The sequence below is a fragment of the Zophobas morio genome, unplaced genomic scaffold (assembly GCF_036711695.1).
Source record: "Zophobas morio isolate AGI-343-1 ecotype UQ-CSIRO unplaced genomic scaffold, CSIRO_AGI_Zmor_V1 ptg000011l, whole genome shotgun sequence".
Lineage (NCBI taxonomy): Eukaryota > Metazoa > Arthropoda > Insecta > Coleoptera > Tenebrionidae > Zophobas > Zophobas morio.
In genome coordinates this window covers 23,410,983-23,431,355 of record NW_026972116.1, presented here as the reverse complement: position 1 = coordinate 23,431,355, position 20,373 = coordinate 23,410,983, and the positions used below count along the sequence as shown (strand labels likewise).

At 35.1% G+C, this 20,373-nt stretch overlaps 1 protein-coding gene across 1 annotated transcript in view; it reads right to left on the bottom strand.

Annotated features, from left to right (window-relative positions):
* The window catches only part of LOC135127253 (semaphorin-2A), a 917,845-nt gene that overhangs the window by 447,994 nt on the left and 449,478 nt on the right, over positions 1-20,373 (bottom strand). The window lies entirely within an intron of this gene.

The window sequence follows — 20,373 nt, the reverse complement described above, 5'->3', positions numbered from 1 at the left end:
TGGCATGTGTCTATTTTCTGGAGAGTTCACTAAAGGATACATCAGGGCAATATGCGTCGGTGCAGCAGGTAGCTTTGACATGTACAAGACACTGAGGGTTTATTAAAGATTGTCGTGCATGGGGCGAGTTTGATGGAAGGCAGCTTTTTAAAGGACGGAGGGAGTTTGGGTGGTTCGGGCGCAAAAGTGCCTAAACTTACTTCCGCAGTAGTGCGAGAGCAAAGGATATATTGAAGGACACAGATGGACAGAGTGGTGATCTTGAGAAATTTCCGATCAGTATTACTCATTTAGGGACTGATTTAAACGACTTCAAATTCTGCTTAAAACTTAGGGTTAAAATTCCGGGATGATTATATTTTGAAAAAAATAAATTATCTCCTTCTAATAACTTGATATTAGATCAAAACTACAAAGCAGGCACAAATTTGCAACAAGATAAATAAACCCATTTGGATTAGTTTGACCAAGTCTTTTTTGTATAAACCTTGTTTTCTCAATTAATTCACAAACAATCACAAACACAAGTACCAATTTATAATTGCAAGACAATTTCCTCTTAGTTTGATCTATTTTAGGACTGCTTTCACCTATTTGAATTTTTTTGAAAATTCAAAACTTGTCCAAGAAATACATTTTGAAAGAAATTATTTTTTTTAAGTTACTTGTTATGAAATCAAACTAACAAAAACGGTTTTATTATTATTTGGACTAACCTTGTCTTGGATTAATTTGACCAATTTAAAAGTTCTTTGATAAAACAAGTGGATGCGCCGGGAAAATAACTTTTTCAATTCTCTCGCCGATTTTTAAGAAAATTTTCCAAGAAAAGTTATATTTTGGAATAAATCATTGCCTTATTTTAATAAATTCGTATAATCATATAAGGCGAAAATATACACAAATTCGTGATCCGGAGTTAATTCCCGATCAGGATAAACTTCCCAACTTTTTTCGGCAAAAATGTTGGAAGCGCCAGAATAAAATTCTTAAAAATGTTTTTGATCTCTTAATTCTAGAGGAAATGACATATTTAACTAGAATCGGTCTTCCCTTTTAAATGGAAAATAAAACTGATTACAGAAAAAAGCACGCGAAAATGTAGTCAAAATTAAATGGTCCTTTTGTGGAGTGCTTTCACAAAGTTTCTTTTTATTCTTAACTGCATATTATTTTCTGTGATTTGACAATATAAGGCGAAAATATAGACAAATTTGTAATCCTGAGTTAATTTCCGATCTGGACAATCTTCCCAAGGATCCATTGACAAATTTTAAATTTTTCGACAAAAATGGCGGAGGTGCCGGGATGAAAGAAAAATTGTTTTTCTTCAGTCTCCTAAGTGGTTTTTAAGGATCTCCTAGAGGACATGACATATTCAAATAGAATTTTTATTCCCTTTTAAATAGAATATAAAATTTATTAGCGTAAAAAAGCAAGCGGAAATTTATTCAAAATAAAATGGTCCTTTTTGGAGTGCTTTCACCGAGTTTCTTTTTATTCGTAGATGCATATTATTTTCTGTAATTTGACATTACAAGGCGAAAATATAAACACATTCGGAATCCTGAGTTAATTTCTCGTCAGGACGATCTTTCAAAGGATCGATTTGATACATTTTAATTTTCCGGCAAAAATGGTGGAGGCGCCGGGATAATTTTTTTTTAAATGTTTTTTTTTTCAATCTCCTAATTGGTTTCTAAGGATCTTCTAGAGGAAATGACATATTTAGCTAGAATCGGTCTTTCCTTTTGAATGGAATATACAACTGATTACAGAAAAAAAGCACGCGAAAATTTAATCAAAATTAAATAGTCCTTTTGTGGACTGCTTTCACAAAGTTCCTTTTTATTCTTAGATGCATATTAGTTTCTGTGATTTGACAATATTAGGCGAAAATATAGAAAAATTTGTAATCCTGAGTTAATTTCCGATCAGGAGAATCTTTCCAAGGATCCATTGACAAATTTTAAACTGTTCGACTAAAATGGCGGAGGTGCCGGGATGAAAAAAAAATGTTTTTCTTCAGTCTCCTAATTGGTTTTGAAGGATCTCCTAGAGGACATGACATATTCAATAGAATTTTTATTCCCTTTTAAATAGAATATAAAATTTATTAGCGTAAAAAAGCAAGCGGAAATTTATTCAAAATAAAATGGTCCTTTTTGGAGTGCTTTCACCGAGTTTCTTTTTATTCGTAGATGCATATTATTTTCTGTAATTTGACAATATAAGGCGAAAATATAGATAAATTTGTAATCCTAAGTTAATTTCCGATCAGGAGAATCTTTCCAAGGATCCATTGACAAATTTTAAATTTTTCGACAAAAACTGCGGAGGTGCCGGGATGAAAAAAAAATGTTTTTCTTCAGTCTCCTAATTGGTTTTTAAGGATCTCCTAGAGGACATGGCATATTCAAATTTAATTTTTATTCCCTTTTAAATAGATTATAAAATGTATTAGCGTAAAAAAGCAAGCGGGAATTTATTCAAAATAAAATGGTCCTTTTTGGAGTGTTTTCACCGAGTTTCTTTTTATTCGTGGATGCATATTATGCTCTGTAATTTGGCATTACAGGGCGAAAACATAAACACATTCGTGATCCTGAGTTAATTTCTCATCAGGATGATCTTTCAAAGGATCGATTTGACAAATTTTTATTTTCCGACAAAAATTGTGGAGGCGCCGGGAAATTTTTTTTTTAAATGTTTTCTCAATCTCCCAATTGGTTTCGAAGGATCTTCTAGAAGAAATGACAAATTTAGATAGAATTGGTATTCCCTTTTAAATAGAAAGCAAGCGAAAATTTAGTCAAAATTAAATGGTCGTTGTGTGGACTGCTTTCACAGAATTTCTTTTTATTCTTAGATTCGGATTATTTTCTGTAATTTGACAATAAAATATACACAAATTCGTGATCATGAGTTAAGTTAATTTCCAATCAGGAGAATGTTTCCGAGGATCTGTTTGACAAATTTTAAATTTTCGATAAAAAGGGTGGAGGTTCCGGAGTAAGATTTTTTAAAACGCTTTTTTTCAATCTCCCAATTGGTTTTTAAGGTTCTCCAAGAGGACGTAACATATTTAAATAGAATATAAAGCTGATTGCAGTAAAAAAGCAAGCGAAACTTTAGTCAAAATTAACTGGTCCTTTTGTGGACTTCTTTCACACAGTTTCTTTTTATTCGTATATGCACATTATTTTCTGTAATTTTATAATATAAGGCGAAAATATACACACATTCATGATCCTGAGTCAATTTCTCATCAGGACGATCTTTCAAAGGATCGATTTGACAATTTTTTTTTCCGGCAAAAATGGTCGATGCGCCTTGAACATTTTTTAAAAAATGATTTCTCGATCTCCCAATTGATTTCGAAGGATCTTCTAGAGGAAATAACATATTTAGATAGAATTGTATTCTCTTTTTAATAGAAAGCAAGCGAAAATTTAGTCAAAATTAAATGGTCCTTCTGTGGACTGCTTTCACAGAGTTTTTTTTTTATTTGTAGATTCATATTATTTTCTGTAATTTGTTAATATAAGGCGAAAATATACAAACATTCGTGATCTCGAGTTAATTTCTCATCAGGATGATCTTTCAAAGGATCGATTTGACAAATTTTTATTTTCATACAAAAATGGTGGAGGCGCCGGGAACATTTTAAAAAAAAATGTTTTCTCAATCTCCCAATTGGTTTCGAAGGATCTTCTAGAGGAAATAACATGTTTAGATAGAATTGGTATTCCCTTTTAAATAGAAAGCAAGTGAAAATTTTGTCAAAATTAAATGGTCCTTTTGTGGACTGCTTTCACAGTTTCTTTTTATTCTTAGATTCGTATTATTTTCTGTAATTTGACAATAAAATATACACAAATTTGTGATCTTGAGTTAATTTCCAATCAGGAGAATCTTTCCGAGGATCTAGTTGACAAATTTTAAATTTTCGATAAAAATGGTGGATGCGCAGGGATAAATTTTTTAAAATCAATTTCCTAATTGGTTTTTAAGGATCTCCTAGGGGACATAACAGATTTAAATAGAATTTGTATTCCCTTTTAAAGAGAATAGAATAGAATAGAACAGATAACTAATTACAGTAAAAAAGCAAGCGAAAATGTAGTAAAAATGAAATAGTCCTTTTTGCACTATTTTCACTGAGTTTCTTTTTTATTCGTAGATGCATAATATTTTCTATTATTTGACAATATAAGGCGAAAATATACACAAATTCGTGATCCTGAGTTAATTTCTGATCAGGACAATCATGCCAGGGATCGATTTGACGAATTTTAATTTTCGACAAAATTGGTGGATGCGCCGGGATAATATTTTTAAAAATGTTTTTTTTCATTTCCTCGTGGGTTTTTAAAGAATTACCAAAGCCAATAATCTGCATTTAGTAGAAATTGTATTCTCTTTTCAGTAAGAACACAATAGAATATATCTGATTATAGTAATAAAACAAGAGGAAATTTGGTCAAGTTGAACCGTCGGACTACTGTCACCGAGTATTTTTCACTATTTTTATTTACTATTTTAGAATCTATGGCGACAGTGGACACAGATTCGTGATCCTGAGTTAAGTTCCATTCAGATTGATCTTGCCACGGATCAATTTGACAAATTTTATTTAAAAAAAAAAAAATGGTGGAGGCGCCGGGATAATATTTTTAAAATTAAAATATATACGTATTTCAAATTACTTAACAGTTTTTAAGGAAGTCGTATAGAAAGTAACATGTTTTAAAAGTTTATAAACAAAATGCACAATATACATTTACAATTCTAAATTTTCTCTGTGACATTGTTCAAGGATTCTTATCATTGAATTGGCAAGAGTTGAAAGCTCTTTCTGACTCTTGCCAATCAATCCTTGAAAAAGGTTATTTTCTGGCAAAAATAAATTCTTCTTCAAAGGGAAGAAAAAAATATTCTGCTTTTACGAACTTTTTTGTGTGTTTAAAATTTATATCTCAAGAAGTGTCATCAAATTTAAAGGATCAAAAACATTGAAACCAAGTATTATTCGATAAATATTAAATTCGCTGAGATAGATACAGTTTTGAAAATTAAATTTTAAAGACCGTCTGGCTTTTCATTACGTGGTTAATTTAATTACTCTAATCCCTGTCAATCGCATGTTAATTGGTCGTCGACGTAAATTAGCGCGACTATGGGTCGAGTCGTTCACCCAGCACTCCACCATAATGCCGCACTTTCGCCGTCGTCTTAGCAGCTTTCATGTATTTTAAATCGAAATAAAAGCTCGCTTTTGTGAAGAGTAAGCGTGCGAGCGGTTTTGCTAAGCCAGCGTAAGATGCAAGTCGAGAACTCGGCGCGAAGATTGCGCGAAGTGTTTAAACAGTGTAGGGAAAGAATGGCTGCAGTGTATGAAAAGGTGTTGAAATTGCTATTGATGTAGAGTTAAATGAAAGCGTGTTATGTAGAACGGCGAACAAAGAGATGCTATCCGAAAATGAACCATTTTATGGGAAGCTTCGAGTCGTGTTCTATTTCCATCAAGATCTGCACATAAACGGGGTTTGTCATTTAGGAGAGGCGTGAAAATTCGCCTTGAATACAAAACACAATCAATAAATGATGTTTTAAGGGGAAACCTGCTTTATGCGTGTGTCAGTTATGTTTATTTTTTACAAGATTTTTATGGCCGCTTCGACATCGATTACGCCATAGAAATTCAAAATCGCTTGCTGCTTTACTGCAGTTTCGTGCTGTAAACAAAGCAAATGTATAATTAGAAGGCCGTAACCGAAATATGTGGATAATCAAACATCACAAAGGATTTTATGGGGGTTTTATGCGCGGATTATTTCGGGATTATGGTTGGGGGCTGCACATTTTTCCAACAACAGAATGGAAATAAACTTGATTACTCTTTTATGGTACAAGGTTCAGGGTGAAAACTAGCTGCTCAAACGCACCTCAGTTACCCTACAACAAGTCACACAATAAAACTTTTGTTGCACTTTTGCCTATTTTTGATCTGTCGATCTTGTTCTAAAATCTGAAAACTACGCGTTGCTAAAAAATTTCTGTGCCCTTAGTTGAGCGCCGTTTTCCACCGGCCGCTCAAACCGAGAACAGAAAGCGTAATTAGTGATCTTGCCGGCGCGGATTTCCTGCAATAATCCTGCAGCAGTGATCCGTGAAAATGTGCGAATCCGATAAAATATGAAGCCAACGAATGCGTCAACGTTAGTCGAATTTATCTCCCTGCAATCTTTATCCAGTTTGTTTCCCGAATTTCCTGCTGTACTAACGAATCTCGGCTCCCCGAAGTGCAAAACACACTCGTGAGTGAGTGAGTGTGACGCGAGAATGGGGCTTTTTTAAGGATAACGGCTCCGCTCCCCCCAGATGGAGTCCGCGACTAGATCACCATGTTTCCATTTAAAATAGCAAGCAATCGACATGTTTGCCGAACCAAGTCGGAACGTTATCAAAAGAAGTTAAATTCAATTTCGAGACATAATCTTAAAAACCGATTACTTTGTAAACTTTCCGTAATAAATACGCACCCCGTTTAAGACGTTTAGCTTGATAATGGAGAGGGATTCATGTTATACTATTAATTATCGAGACGTTCAGAACAGGGAATAGCACTTTACCCTCGGGAAAATTAGTTCAGATCTCAAGTCGTCCGCTAAATTCCTGCAAATCCTACGCTCTGTACCTTCGGCCATCACGCATACAAGTTTAACTATTCCCCTTGAATGTTGTTAACATAGTTTATGCCACAACACCTTGATTATCGCATTGCGAAGACAACACCTAGAAATCCAAATAATTTTGATCCGCATTTCGAGTTTTCTTTCTATTTCATTCAGTGTCTCGTTTTAATTAATTACGTACTGAAATTTTGAGATCACGTCACCAATTTTTTAAAGTGGATATACGGATTTGTCTAAAAGATAAAAAACTTGCATTTTTGTGTTCTGTCAGCTTGGGAAACTAAACTAAAATAAATTTAGAAAAATTATCAACCGAACCGAGCTTTACGACCGACTGTTTCACTCAGTATCGAGCATTTAACAACCAATCAGTTTTAGAACTACTAAAAATTGGACGGACGAAACGCATTTTCGAGTGACAAAAGCGATAAAAAGCCGTGTTTTATCACCTAGTTTTGTAAGTTAATCAGTTTCACAAATTACACGATTCGACAAATATTGACAGCAAAATAAAAGCAGATCTGAGGGATTTTCGTCGAAGACAAATTTTCTTGAAAATGTAGCGTAAGTTATTTTATTTGTAAAAAATGGTCTCGTACGATAAAAACCCTGTCATTTTTTTATCGATAAAATTCATATTTGTTGTTCCGGTTTTGAAAATGTAAACCTTAATTTTTGATGGATTTAGGACGTGCCGGTTTAGTTTGGCTAAATTTCCTCCATTAAACCCAGAAGCCTTTAAAGCACAATTCCGTATTTCAGAGCCAGAACTATATTAGTCATTCTCATGACAATATCGAAATACGGAACACTACAATGGAAAATTTAAACAATTTCGACAAAAAATACTTCAGAATTTTTCAGTCACTTGAACTGGAATTCAGTCGATGAATATAAATATTACACTTCACATTAGAGGCTGTCGCTTTTTTTATCGATGAAATCTATGTATGTATAGTTCCAGTTATGAAAATTTGAACGTTCTGCTAGATTTAATCGGACACTGAGAATTACATGAGTAAATCTGTCCCAAATCTTGTGAAGGTAGAAAAAACTGACTAATTTGTGACGTGCTAGTTTAGTTTGGCTACAGTTTCTCCAGTAAACCCAAAAGTCTCTCTGATTTCTTGTTTTTGAAGTAATCTCAAAGATTCTCAAAACTATCCTGTTATTTGTTTTTTTAAACAATTTCGGGGGTCCCTATGGGTTTTGTTTTTGAAGTAATCTCGAACAATTTCGGGGGTCCCTATGGGTTTTGTTTTTGAAGTAATCTCAAACAATCTCGGGGATCCCATGTGTCTTATTTTTGAAGTAATTTTAAGGAATTTCAGGAATCCCTTGTGGTTGTTTTTTGAGATAATTGGAAAGAATCTCCAGAATCCCGTGTGTGTTATTTTTGAAGTAATTTAAAAGAATCTCGGGAACCCCTTGTGTCTTGTTTTTGAAGCAGTGTTAAAGAATGTCAGGCACATCTTGACTCTTGTTTTTGAAGTAATCTCAAAGAAACTCTGGGAATCCTTGTGTTGTTTTTTGAAATAATTTCAAAGATTCTCAAGACCACTCTGTGTTTTCTTTTCTTTGAAAAATTTTCAACAATTTTGTGGTTTTGTTTTTGAAGTAATCTCGAAGAGTCTTGGGAGCCTCATGTGTCTTGTTTTTGAAGTAAATTTAAAGAATGTCAGGGACTTCTTGACTCTTGTTTTTGAAGTAATCTCAAAAAATCTCAGAGACTCCTTCCGTCATATTTTTTTTTTTTAAGTAATTTAAATCAATCTTGGGGAGTCCTTGCGTCGGTTTTTTTTGAAGTGATTTCAAAGAATTTTGGGACACCTTGTTTGTTACTTTTGAAGTAATTTTAAGGAATCCTGGCGACCCTTTTGTCTTGTTTTTGAAGTAATTTGGAAGAATCTCGGGAATCTTTCTGTGTGTAATTTTTGAAGCAATTTATTAAAATCCTGGGCATTCCTTTATTTTGTTTTTGAAATAATTTGGAAAAATTTCGGGAATTTTACTGTGTGTAATTTTTTAAGCAATTTATTAGACATTCGGGCACCCATTTTGTCTTATTTTTGAAATAATATAAAAGAAACTCGGGAACATCTTGTGTCTTGTTTTTGAAGTAATTTTAAAGGATCTCGATAATCCCTTGTGTTGTTTTTTTTTTGAGATAATTTGAAAGAATTTCGAAGACCCTTTGTGTGTGTTAAATTTGAATTTATTTAGAAGAATTTCAAGAACTCATTGTTTCTTGTTTTTGAAGTAATTTAAAAGAATCTCTGGAACTCCTTGTCTAAGTAATCTCAAACAATCTCTGGGACCCCATGTGTCTTATTTTTGAAGTAATTTTAAAGAATCTCGGGTATCCCTTGTGTTGCTTTTTTTGAGATAATTTGAAAGAATCGCTGAAACCCTTTGTGTGTTAATTTTGAAGTAATTTAAAAGAATCTCAGAGATCCCTTGTATCTTGTTTTTGAAGTAGTTTTAAAGAATTTTAGCGACTTCTTGTGATTTGTTTTTGAAGCAATTTTAAGGAATCTTGAAGATTCCTTTCGTCGTTTATTTTGAAGTAATCTCAAAAAATCTCAGAGACTCCTTGTGTCATTTTTTTTAAGTAATTCGAAAGAATCTTGGAAATTCCTTGCGTCGATTTTTTTGAAGTAATTTTAGAGAATCTCAAGAATCCCTTGTGGTTGTTTTTTGAGATAATTGGAAAGAATCTCCAGAATCCCGTGTGTGTTATTTTTGAAGTAATTTAAAAGAATCTCGGGAACCCCTTGTGTCTTGTTTTTGAAGCAGTGTTAAAGAATGTCAGGCACATCTTGACTCTTGTTTTTGAAGTAATCTCAAAGAAACTCTGGGAATCCTTGTGTTGTTTTTTGAAATAATTTCAAAGATTCTCAAGACTACCCTGCGTTTTGTTTTCTTTAAAGAATTTTCAACAATTTTGGGGTTATGTTTTTGAAGTAATCTCGAAGAGTCTTGGGAGCCTCATGTGTCTTGTTTTTGAAGTAAATTTAAAGAATGTCAGGGACTTCTTGACTCTTGTTTTTGAAGTAATCTCAAAAAATCTCAGAGACTCCTTCCGTCATATTTTTTTTTTTTAAGTAATTTAAATCAATCTTGGGGAGTCCTTGCGTCGGTTTTTTTTGAAGTGATTTCAAAGAATTTTGGGACACCTTGTTTGTTACTTTTGAAGTAATTTTAAGGAATCCTGGCGACCCTTTTGTCTTGTTTTTGAAGTAATTTGGAAGAATCTCGGGAATCTTTCTGTGTGTAATTTTTGAAGCAATTTATTAAAATCCTGGGCATTCCTTTATTTTGTTTTTGAAATAATTTGGAAAAATTTCGGGAATTTTACTGTGTGTAATTTTTTAAGCAATTTATTAGACATTCGGGCACCCATTTTGTCTTATTTTTGAAGTAATATAAAAGAAACTCGGGAACATCTTGTGTCTTGTTTTTGAAGTAATTTTAAAGGATCTCGATAATCCCTTGTGTTGTTTTTTTTTTGAGATAATTTGAAAGAATTTCGAAGACCCTTTGTGTGTGTTAAATTTGAATTTATTTAGAAGAATTTCAAGAACTCATTGTTTCTTGTTTTTGAAGTAATTTAAAAGAATCTCTGGAACTCCTTGTCTAAGTAATCTCAAACAATCTCTGGGACCCCATGTGTCTTATTTTTGAAGTAATTTTAAAGAATCTCGGGTATCCCTTGTGTTGCTTTTTTTGAGATAATTTGAAAGAATCGCTGAAACCCTTTGTGTGTTAATTTTGAAGTAATTTAAAAGAATCTCAGAGATCCCTTGTATCTTGTTTTTGAAGTAGTTTTAAAGAATTTTAGCGACTTCTTGTGATTTGTTTTTGAAGCAATTTTAAGGAATCTTGAAGATTCCTTTCGTCGTTTATTTTGAAGTAATCTCAAAAAATCTCAGAGACTCCTTGTGTCATTTTTTTTAAGTAATTCGAAAGAATCTTGGAAATTCCTTGCGTCGATTTTTTTGAAGTAATTTTAGAGAATCTCAAGAATCCCTTGTGGTTGTTTTTTGAGATAATTGGAAAGAATCTCCAGAATCCCGTGTGTGTTATTTTTGAAGTAATTTAAAAGAATCTCGGGAACCCCTTGTGTCTTGTTTTTGAAGCAGTGTTAAAGAATGTCAGGCACATCTTGACTCTTGTTTTTGAAGTAATCTCAAAGAAACTCTGGGAATCCTTGTGTTGTTTTTTGAAATAATTTCAAAGATTCTCAAGACTACCCTGCGTTTTGTTTTCTTTAAAGAATTTTCAACAATTTTGGGGTTATGTTTTTGAAGTAATCTCGAAGAGTCTTGGGGCCCCATGTGTCTTGTTTTTGAAGTAAATTTAAAGAATGTCAGGGACTTCTTGACTCTTGTTTTTGAAGTAATCTCAAAAAATCTCAGAGACTCCTTCCGTCATATTTTTTTTTTTAAGTAATTTAAATCAATCTTGGGGAGTCCTTGCGTCGGTTTTTTTGAAGTAATTTCAGAGAATTTTGGGACACCTTGTTTGTTACTTTTGAAGTAATTTTAAGGAATCCTGGCGACCCTTTTGTCTTGTTTTTGAAGTAATTTATTAGAATCCTGGGCACTCCTTTGTCTTGTTTTTGAAGTAATTTGGAAGAATGTTGGGAATTTGACTGTGTGTAATTTTTGAGACAATTTATTGGGATCTCGGGCACCCATTGTGTCTTGTTTTTGAAGTAATCCCAAAGAATTTCGCAAACCCCTTGTGTTTTTTTTTTGAGGTAACTTGAGGTAATTTGAAAGAATTTCTGCAACCTCTTTGTTTTGTTTTTGAAATAATTTAGAAGAATTTCAGGAATTTTACTGTGTGTAATTTTTGAAACAATTTATTAGAAATTCGGGCACTCACTAAGTCTTGTTGTTGAGGTAATTTTGAAGAAACTCTAGTACTCCTTGTGTATTCCTTTTGAAGTAATCTCAACTCAAAGAATCTCTGGGACCCGATGTGTCTTATTTTTGAAGTAATTTTAAAGTATCTCGGGTACCCCTTGTGTTTTTTTTTGAGATAATTTGAAAGAATCTCGAAGACACTTTATGTGTCAATTTTGAAGTAATTTAAAAGAATCTCGGGAAACCCTTGTGTCTCGTTTTTGAAGTTATTTTATATAATCTCAGCGACATCTTGTATTTTGTTTTTGAAGTAATTTTAAGAAATTTCGGGGATCCCTTGGTTGTTTTTTGAGATAATTTGAAAGAATCTCGGAGACACCTCGTTTGTTACTTTTGAAGTAATTTTAAGGAATTCCGGTGAATTGCTGTCTCGTTTTTGAAGTAATTCGAAAAATCTCTCGTGCTCCTTGTGTCTTGTTTTTGAAGTAATTTATTAGAATCCTGGGCACTCCTTTGTCTTGTTTTTGAAGTAATTTGGAAGAATGTCGGGAATTTGACTGTGTAATTTTTGAGACAATTTATTGGGATCTCGGGCACCCATTGTGTCTTGTTTTTGAAGTAATCCCAAAGAATTTCGCAAACCCCTTGTGTTTTTTTTTTGAGGTAACTTGAGGTAATTTGAACGAATTTCTGCAACCTCTTTGTTTTGTTTTTGAAATAATTTAGAAGAATTTCGTGAATTTTACTGTGTGTAATTTTTGAAACAATTTATTAGAAATTCGGGCACTCACTAAGTCTTGTTGTTGAAGTAATTTTGAAGAAACTCTAGTACTCCTTGTGTATTCCTTTTGAAGTAATCTCAACTCAAAGAATCCCTGGGACCCGATGTGTCTTATTTTTGAAGTAATTTTAAAGAATCTCGGGTACCCCTTGTGTTGTTTTTTTTGAGATAATTTGAAAGAATCTCGGGAAACCCTTGTGTCTCGTTTTTTTTTTGAAGTAATTTTAAAGAATATCGGGGACCCATTGCGCTTTACTTTTGAAGTACTTTTAAAGAGTCTCTCGGACGCGTTGTTTTTTTTTGAGGAATTTTTAAAAAATCTCAGGGACCTCACGTGTCTTATTTTTGAGGTAATTTTATAGTATCTCGGGGATTCCTTGTGTTTTGCTTTTGAAGCAATTCCAAATATTATTATGTTCCCTTAAAATAAATGAGATGATTAATTAATTAAGCTACAATGGGGCAAAACTGTCCGAATATGATTTTGGGTGAAACTGTTTTGAATATTCTCTTCTTCGAATCTTAAGATTGCATGACGTTACCTCAACAAATTATTAAATATGTTCTGATAGCTATGATGTGTATCCAATATGGCCAATAGTGCCCTACTTTTCCCATTAACGGTATATGCATACATTCATCCAGCAATGTTCTGAGTATGGCAAACCCAAGTTCCTCGAGATGACAAGCAAAACTTCCAAGTACACTACATGAGTGAAACACAGTCTAATCTCGAAAGTTGTCGTTCCTTCATTAGCGTCAAATATTCGTTATCTTGGTTTACCACGGCCCAAATCTAATCTGGCAACTATCTGGATATTGCAGTATCTGCAACTTCTTGACAGCGTGAAATCTGAGTTTGTGGAAACCGAGATTAAAGTTATCCAGCTGTTGGTCTGGCTTGCCCCAAACAAACTGCTAATTATTAGTATAAACAGCGTCTAAAATTTGTCGTGTAAAATCTGGACTTATCCCGCTCCTTAATTGCCTCTTCCAGATTTGAATCAGGCAATTAAAACGAAATTTCTTTATGCCCTTATCTCGACTCCAGACGGAGAGTAGTCACTCATTTCAACGCTCCGGCAGCGTCTCGACATTAAAATTGAAATTGCCCCGGCCCGAGTTTAAAGTCACATTCACTCAGTAATGAGTTACTGATACAATCTTATTAAAGCACGACTTGAGGATCTTTCATTCTTATCCACAGTTAACACCCTCGTAAACGGTGCTAATCTCTCCGGAATAATACACGCTTACACTCACATGCCATGTCTGGATGTTGCAAGTTTGTTGGAGGATGCTTGGGATCGATCCACGCCAGGATTTAACAGATATTGCTATCATCGCTGTCGGCATGTTGCCACCGGCTTGTTTCACAATTTTATTTATTTTTTAATGTACATACACAAACATTGTTTTAAAGGAATAGGAGAGAGAAAATTACTCTAACATGTCGGTGAAGTTTCTAGGTTGAGTGTCCCCCTGGGCTTGTCATACGTTAACGCAAACTGTCGGAGACGGAATTGATTTGTTCATTCGCTCCGGTATTTCGGTGACGTCATCTGGAAACATCACCACTAGATTGAAATATGACTCGATTGCGTTGCGGAGTCTGCGACCCAAATACCTCTACAACTTTTCTCCTTTTGGCGATATTCAAGCACGACTTGAGTATTCTTATCCACAGTTAACACCCCCATAAACGCCGCTAATCTCCCCGTAATAATACACGTTTCCACTCGCATGCCATGTCTGGATGTTGCAAGTTTGCCGGTGGATGTTTTGTATCGATGTGCACGCTTCTGTGCACTTTTCGTGTTTTGCTCCCTTTGGAAACTTGGATGTGTATTACAAAGTTCTTCGCGGAAGAATGTTTTCTTAGCCACTCTTTCACGAAACAATTTTAACTTTGTTGCCGAACTCGACCTGCGATCAAATCTCGGCAATAACGGCTTGCCAATTTAACGGGGCCTAAACGGAAACTTGGGATTGGCTAAGGCGAGACTTTTTCACTTAACACGGGTCATGCACAATTTTCTTGTTTAGTGCGCTATGCGGGTAAGAAATCCAACTTTAAAATAAGAACGGTCGATTTTCTGTGAATGTATTTCGCGGGAATGCGGGAAGTTTTATTAACTTGATAATGGTTTGCACGGCTTGGTGACCCAAATAGCGCCTTTTTATTGTTACAGAAAAATTTATTATTGGTAGGTCTATGCTACTAAAATTATACAAGGAAAAATACCAGTAAACGTTTTTTTCAGTTTTTCATGTCGAGTTCAACAATTGCACTTTTAATTTCAAAAATCGACACAAGGGATCTTTGAGATTCTTTAAAATCACTGCAAAACAAAAGACAAGTGGTCCTCGAGACTTTTTCGAATTAAATCAAACAAATTTCATTTTCTTTTAACCCAAGCGCATGCAGCCGCTTGAAGATATGTCCAAAAAACAAACAAGTGTGACAAAAGAGAATAATAAATTGGCATAAAGTTATTTCAACAGACCTTTCCTCTCCCCAGAAATACACTCCAACAAATTCTGTTTCTTTGAAAAATTACAAAATTAGATTTTCGAAATTTTCGTTTTTTTTTGTGAAACTCTAGAGTAAAAACAATATACTTAGAAAGTACTACTTAGTTAGAGTGTAAAAAAAAAGTTTTCGCCTGCTTTAAAAAAGATAACTGAGACTCCGAAGAAGGTTTCACATTCTTCCTTCATAAAAAAAGACAGATAGAGCCTCCGAGGTTTTATTTTCTTAAAAAAAAAAACAAAGTTGAGGCCCTCGAGAAGGTTTTAGATTGTTAAAAAAGAACAGTTGGAGCCCCTAGAACGTTTCACCTTCTTTAAAAAAAACACGATTGGACCACCGAGAAGGTTTCACCTTCTTAAAAGAAAGACAGCTGGGGTCCCCAAGAAGGTTATTCTTAAAAAAAGGCAACTGGGACCTCCAAGAAGGTTTCACATTCTTCCTTCTTAAAAAAAAGAGAGTTAAAGCCCCCGAGGTTTCATCTTCTTTAAAAAAAAGAAAAATACAATTGGGACGCCCGAGAAGGTTCCAGATCTTAGAAAAGGACAGTTGGACTCCCAAGAAAGTTTCACCTTGTTTAAAAAAAGACAGTTGGGGTCCCCGAGAAGGTTTCACATTCTTTAAAAAAGAGAGTCGGGGCCCCCGAGAAGGTTTCATATTCTTAAAAAAGGCATTCATCGCTCCCCTAGAAGATTTCACCTTCTGTAACGAAAAGATGATTGAGATCCTCGAGAAGGTTTCATAATCTTAAAAGAAACAGTTGGGACCCCCGAGACGGTTTCAGATTCTTAAATAAGCACAGTTGGACCCCCAAGAAAGTTTCACCGTCTTTAAAAAAAAAGATAGTTGGGGTCTCCACGAAGGGTACACATTCTTTAAAAAAAAGAGAGATAGAAAAAAAAAAGAAAAGAAAAACAAACAGTTGGGACCCCCGAGGAGCTTTCAGATTCTTAAAAAAGACAGTTGGACTCCCAAGAAAATTTCACCTTCTTTAAAAAATGACAGTTGGGATCCCCGAGACAGTGACAGATTCTTAAAAAAAAAGAGAGTAGGGGGCCCCTAGAAGATTTTACCTTCTTTAAAGAAAGGGTGGTTGAGACCTCCAAGAAAGTTCCACAGTTTTAAAAGAAAGAGTTGGGGTCCCCGAGAAAGTTTCACATTATTTAAAACAAAGAATTGGGACCCCCATGAAGGTTTCATATTCTTCCTTCTTAATAAAAAGATAGTTAGAGTCTGTAAGGTTTGATCTTCTTTAGGAAAAAAAAACAGTTGGGGCTCCCGGGAAGGTTTCATATTCTTAAAAAGACACTTGGACCCCAAGAAATGTTCACCTTCTATAAAAAAAGACAGTTGAGGTTCCCGAGAAGGTTTTACATTCTTTAAAAAGAAGATAATTGGGACCCTCAAAAAGGTTTCACATTCCTCCTTCTTCAAAAAAATAGTTAGCCTCCGAGGTTTCATGTTCTTTAAAAAAAAACAGTTGGGCCCCAAAGAAGGTTTAAGATTCTTAAAAAAGGACAGTTTTAAAGAAAGTTTCACTTTAAAAAAACACAGTTGGGTCCCCGGAGAAAGTTTCACTTAAAAAGACATTTGGGTCCCCTGAGAAGGTTTCAGATTCTTAAGTAAGGACAGTTGGATCCCCAAGAAAGTTTCACCGTCTTTAAAAAAAAAGATAGTTGGGGTCCCCACGAAGGGTACACATTCTTTAAAAAAAAGAGAGAGTTGAGGGCTCCGAGAAGGTTTCATATTATTCCTTCTTAAAAAAAATATCCCCTTGAAGTTTCATCTTCTTAGAAAAAAAAAAAAGAAAAGAAAAACAAACAGTTGGGACCCCCGAGGAGCTTTCAGATTCTTAAAAAAGACAGTTGGACTCCCAAGAAAATTTCACCTTCTTTAAAAAATGACAGTTGGGATCCCCGAGACAGTGTCAGATTCTTTAAAAAAGAGAGAGTAAGGGGCCCCTAGAAGATTTTACGTTCTTTAAAGAAAGGGTGGTTGAGACTCCCAAGAAAGTTCCACAGTCTTAAAAGAAAGAGTTAGGGACCCCGAGAAAGTTTCACATTATTTAAAAACAAAGAATTGGGACCCCCATGAAGGTTTCATATTCTTCCTTCTTAATAAAAAGATAGTTAGAGCCTGTAAGGTTTGATCTTCTTTAGAAAAAAAAGACAGTTGGGGCTCCAGAGAAGGTTTCATATTCTTAAATAAGACACTTGGACCCCAAGAAATGTTCACCTTCTATAAAAAAAGACAGTTGAGGTTCCCGAGAAGGTTTCACATTCTTTAAAAAGAAGATAATTGGGACCCTCAAGAAGGTTTCACATTCCTCCTTCTTCAAAAAAATAGTTAGCCTCCGAGGTTTCATCTTCTTTAAAAAAAAACGGTTGGGCCCCAAAGAAGGTTTAAGATTCTTAAAAAAGGACAGTTTTAAAGAAAGTTTCACTTTAAAAAAACACAGTTGGGTCCCCCGAGAAAGTTTCACTTAAAAAGACATTTGGGGCCCCTGAGAAGGTTTCACATTATTAAAAAAAAGGCAATTTGGACCATAGAAAAAAAACATTTGAAGCCTCCTTAAAGGTCTCACCATCTTTAAAAAAAGACAATTGGGCCCCCCGAGTAAGTTTCACCTTCTTTCATAAAGGACCATTGGGGCCCGTCAGGAGGTTTCATATTAAACAAGGCAGTTTTGTGATAATTCCCGTAAAGTAAAAACTAGTAGCGTAATTAACACCCCCGTGGTCCGCACAAGAGTGGACAATATGAAATGTATTGTTACGAAATAAACCCACACGCCGCGCCGATACGACGCCTATGGGTTCTCTAGAGGGCTTTCTAGTATGTTTGGCGATGATGGGTGACTCATCATCGGTGATGGCGGTCAGGCAGCCTTCGCATAAAGAAAATCCAGGAGCGGGTTGCCGGAAGTCTCGATGCCGGGCTCCACAAAAACCTCGAAGCGGCTTTCGCGAACCACCAAGAGGAACACAAGATTATTAAAATAGGGACCACTGACGGAAGCAAGCTAGTCGAGTCCAGTCAATTTTGAGAGAGTTTGGGTCTAGTCAAATCGATTCCAGTTGAGTCGGAATTATTCTGTACATAATCGCTGTATAGTTAGTCGTGTAAATTAGTACTACTGTGAAATAAATGGTTGAGTTTTACCCACGCCGATTTGAACACCCGTAAAACGTAACACTGTTTAAAGCAAAGAACCAACTTGAGAAAAGTGTACATATTGTCAATTTTTCAATACCTGCTTAACTTCGACTGTTTATGTTCATACTTCGAAAAAATCAGCGGTTAAAAAGCAACGAAATTTTATTTTATCTCCTCGACGCGGAAGAGAGAATTGATTGATTAGTTGATTACTGATGAACCACACCCAGTTTTTTCCCCAAAACATTCATAAATTTAAAGACATTTTTTTCGGCAAAATTGAAGGATGACGGACGAATTTCGATTAACGATTTACCATGCCTTAAATAACTCGAACTTTTTCCCAAAAATCTGGATGCCAAGGATAAAAACTTAAGACGGATTCATAAATCACTCATGCAGGAACATGCTATTTTATAAAATTTAAACAACGTTTATTCGGCAAAGTTGTAAAAACACGTCATCATCATCAATTTTTTGCAGTTTCAAAGTTAAATTTGCAAAATGATGTTATAATTTTTTTTTTCAAAAAATGTGCATATCTAAGGTACAGCCTGTACACTGATTCATGGATCACTTGTGGAAAAGTTGCTAAGATAAGACTGATTTTGTCTAATGAGATGCCTTCTAAGGACGGATAGGGTGGGTGGGCGGGGCTAGTACCTGCTAAGATAAGGCTGATTTTGGCAAATAACATACCTTCTAAGAAAAGCGAGGGTGGGTGGGCGGGGCTACTGCCTGCTAAGATAAGAGTGACTTTGGCAAGTGAGATACTCTCTAAGAAAAGAGAGGCCGGGTGGGTGGGGGTAGTAGCTGCTAAGATAAAACCGATTTTGTCTAATGAGATACCTTCATTGACCAAGATCAGTCTTATCCTAGCAAGTACTAGCTCCACCCACCCACCCTCTCTTTTCTTAGAGGGTATGTTATTTGCCAAAATCGGTCTTTTCTTACCAGTTACTAACCCCGCCCACCCACCCTCTCTTTTCATAGAAGATATATCATATGCCAAAATCAGCCTTATCTTAGAAGGCACTAACCCCGCCCACCCACCCTCTCTTCTCTTAGAGGGTATCTCATTTGCCAAAATTAGTTTTATCTTGGCAGCTATTAGCCTCTCTTTTCTTAGAGGGCATCTAATTTCATAAAATTAAAATAATATTTTCTAACGTAAATTTTGGAGATGACGCCATCTTAATGGGTGGGGATGTTTATCCAAATTTTGATTAGTGTTTTACCATCTATAGGATATTCCTCATCCACATATAAAATTTGACAACAATCGGTCGAGTACTTTCGAGATTATCTGTCTAATAAAAATTCGAAGCAGACCACAGACAGACAGACAGACAGACACACAAACGGGAACGACAGACCCATTGCTTCGTACCCTAGGCATCATGAAACGTCGAGAAAACATTAAAATAGCCAGTCGCCAATGGGCTCGATTTCTGCTTCCTTAGATTACGCTCAGGAAGTAAAAATCGGTCTTCTCTTGCTAGACAAAACTTCCCTTGTCCTTGAAGTTTTAAACATGACCTGACCTGACCCGACTCGACCTGACCTGACCTGACCTGACCTGAGTGGTTTATTTGTCCTTGTAATTTGAGTTATTATTTGGATTTGGCAGCTTTTAGTTTCTAAAATTCGAAGGTAGTGACAATCACAAATCGTAAGATTTTTTTCATGTGTCAGCTATTCTTCTTCCTTCATTTTCGACCATTGCTCTTTCTAATACTATATAGGCCATTATTATTTTTTTTAAACTGTCTTACTTTATCAAAAATTAAAGAAAAAAATCTCTACAAAATTTTCTATTACAAAGTTGTCTATTGACAATGACTTCAGCGTTGTGGTTCCCTTGTGAGACATTTTTAATATTCACAACTTGGGTCGATTTCTTGGCAGAAAAAAGGTCATAACCCTTGAGCAACTGTTAGCCTGTACGTAATTGCCCCATTCGATCCAGGTGAGTCAATAAATTCCTTCCTCGAATTCCGTCTGGAATTCTCAATAACGAAGGTCCATATAACCGAGAACTTAACAAAGCTATTTCCAAGAAATATACAAAAACCGAGCTTTGGTTAAAAATTTGATTTTTTTACAAATTTACTTTACGAGTTATTTTTTTTGGCGTCCTCGGGGAAGTCATCGGGCCGGTAACCCGCGCCCACGCGTCCCCATCCAAGACATCTAAACACCCTTCTTATCACTCCTCCTTCGCACTGGTCACTTCATTGTTCACTCCACAACCCAACATGGCGTCAAGCACCCTTCCAAATCTACAATCTACCCCTCTGCAGAGTTATTATCTTAATTCTCCAATTTCACCTTCGT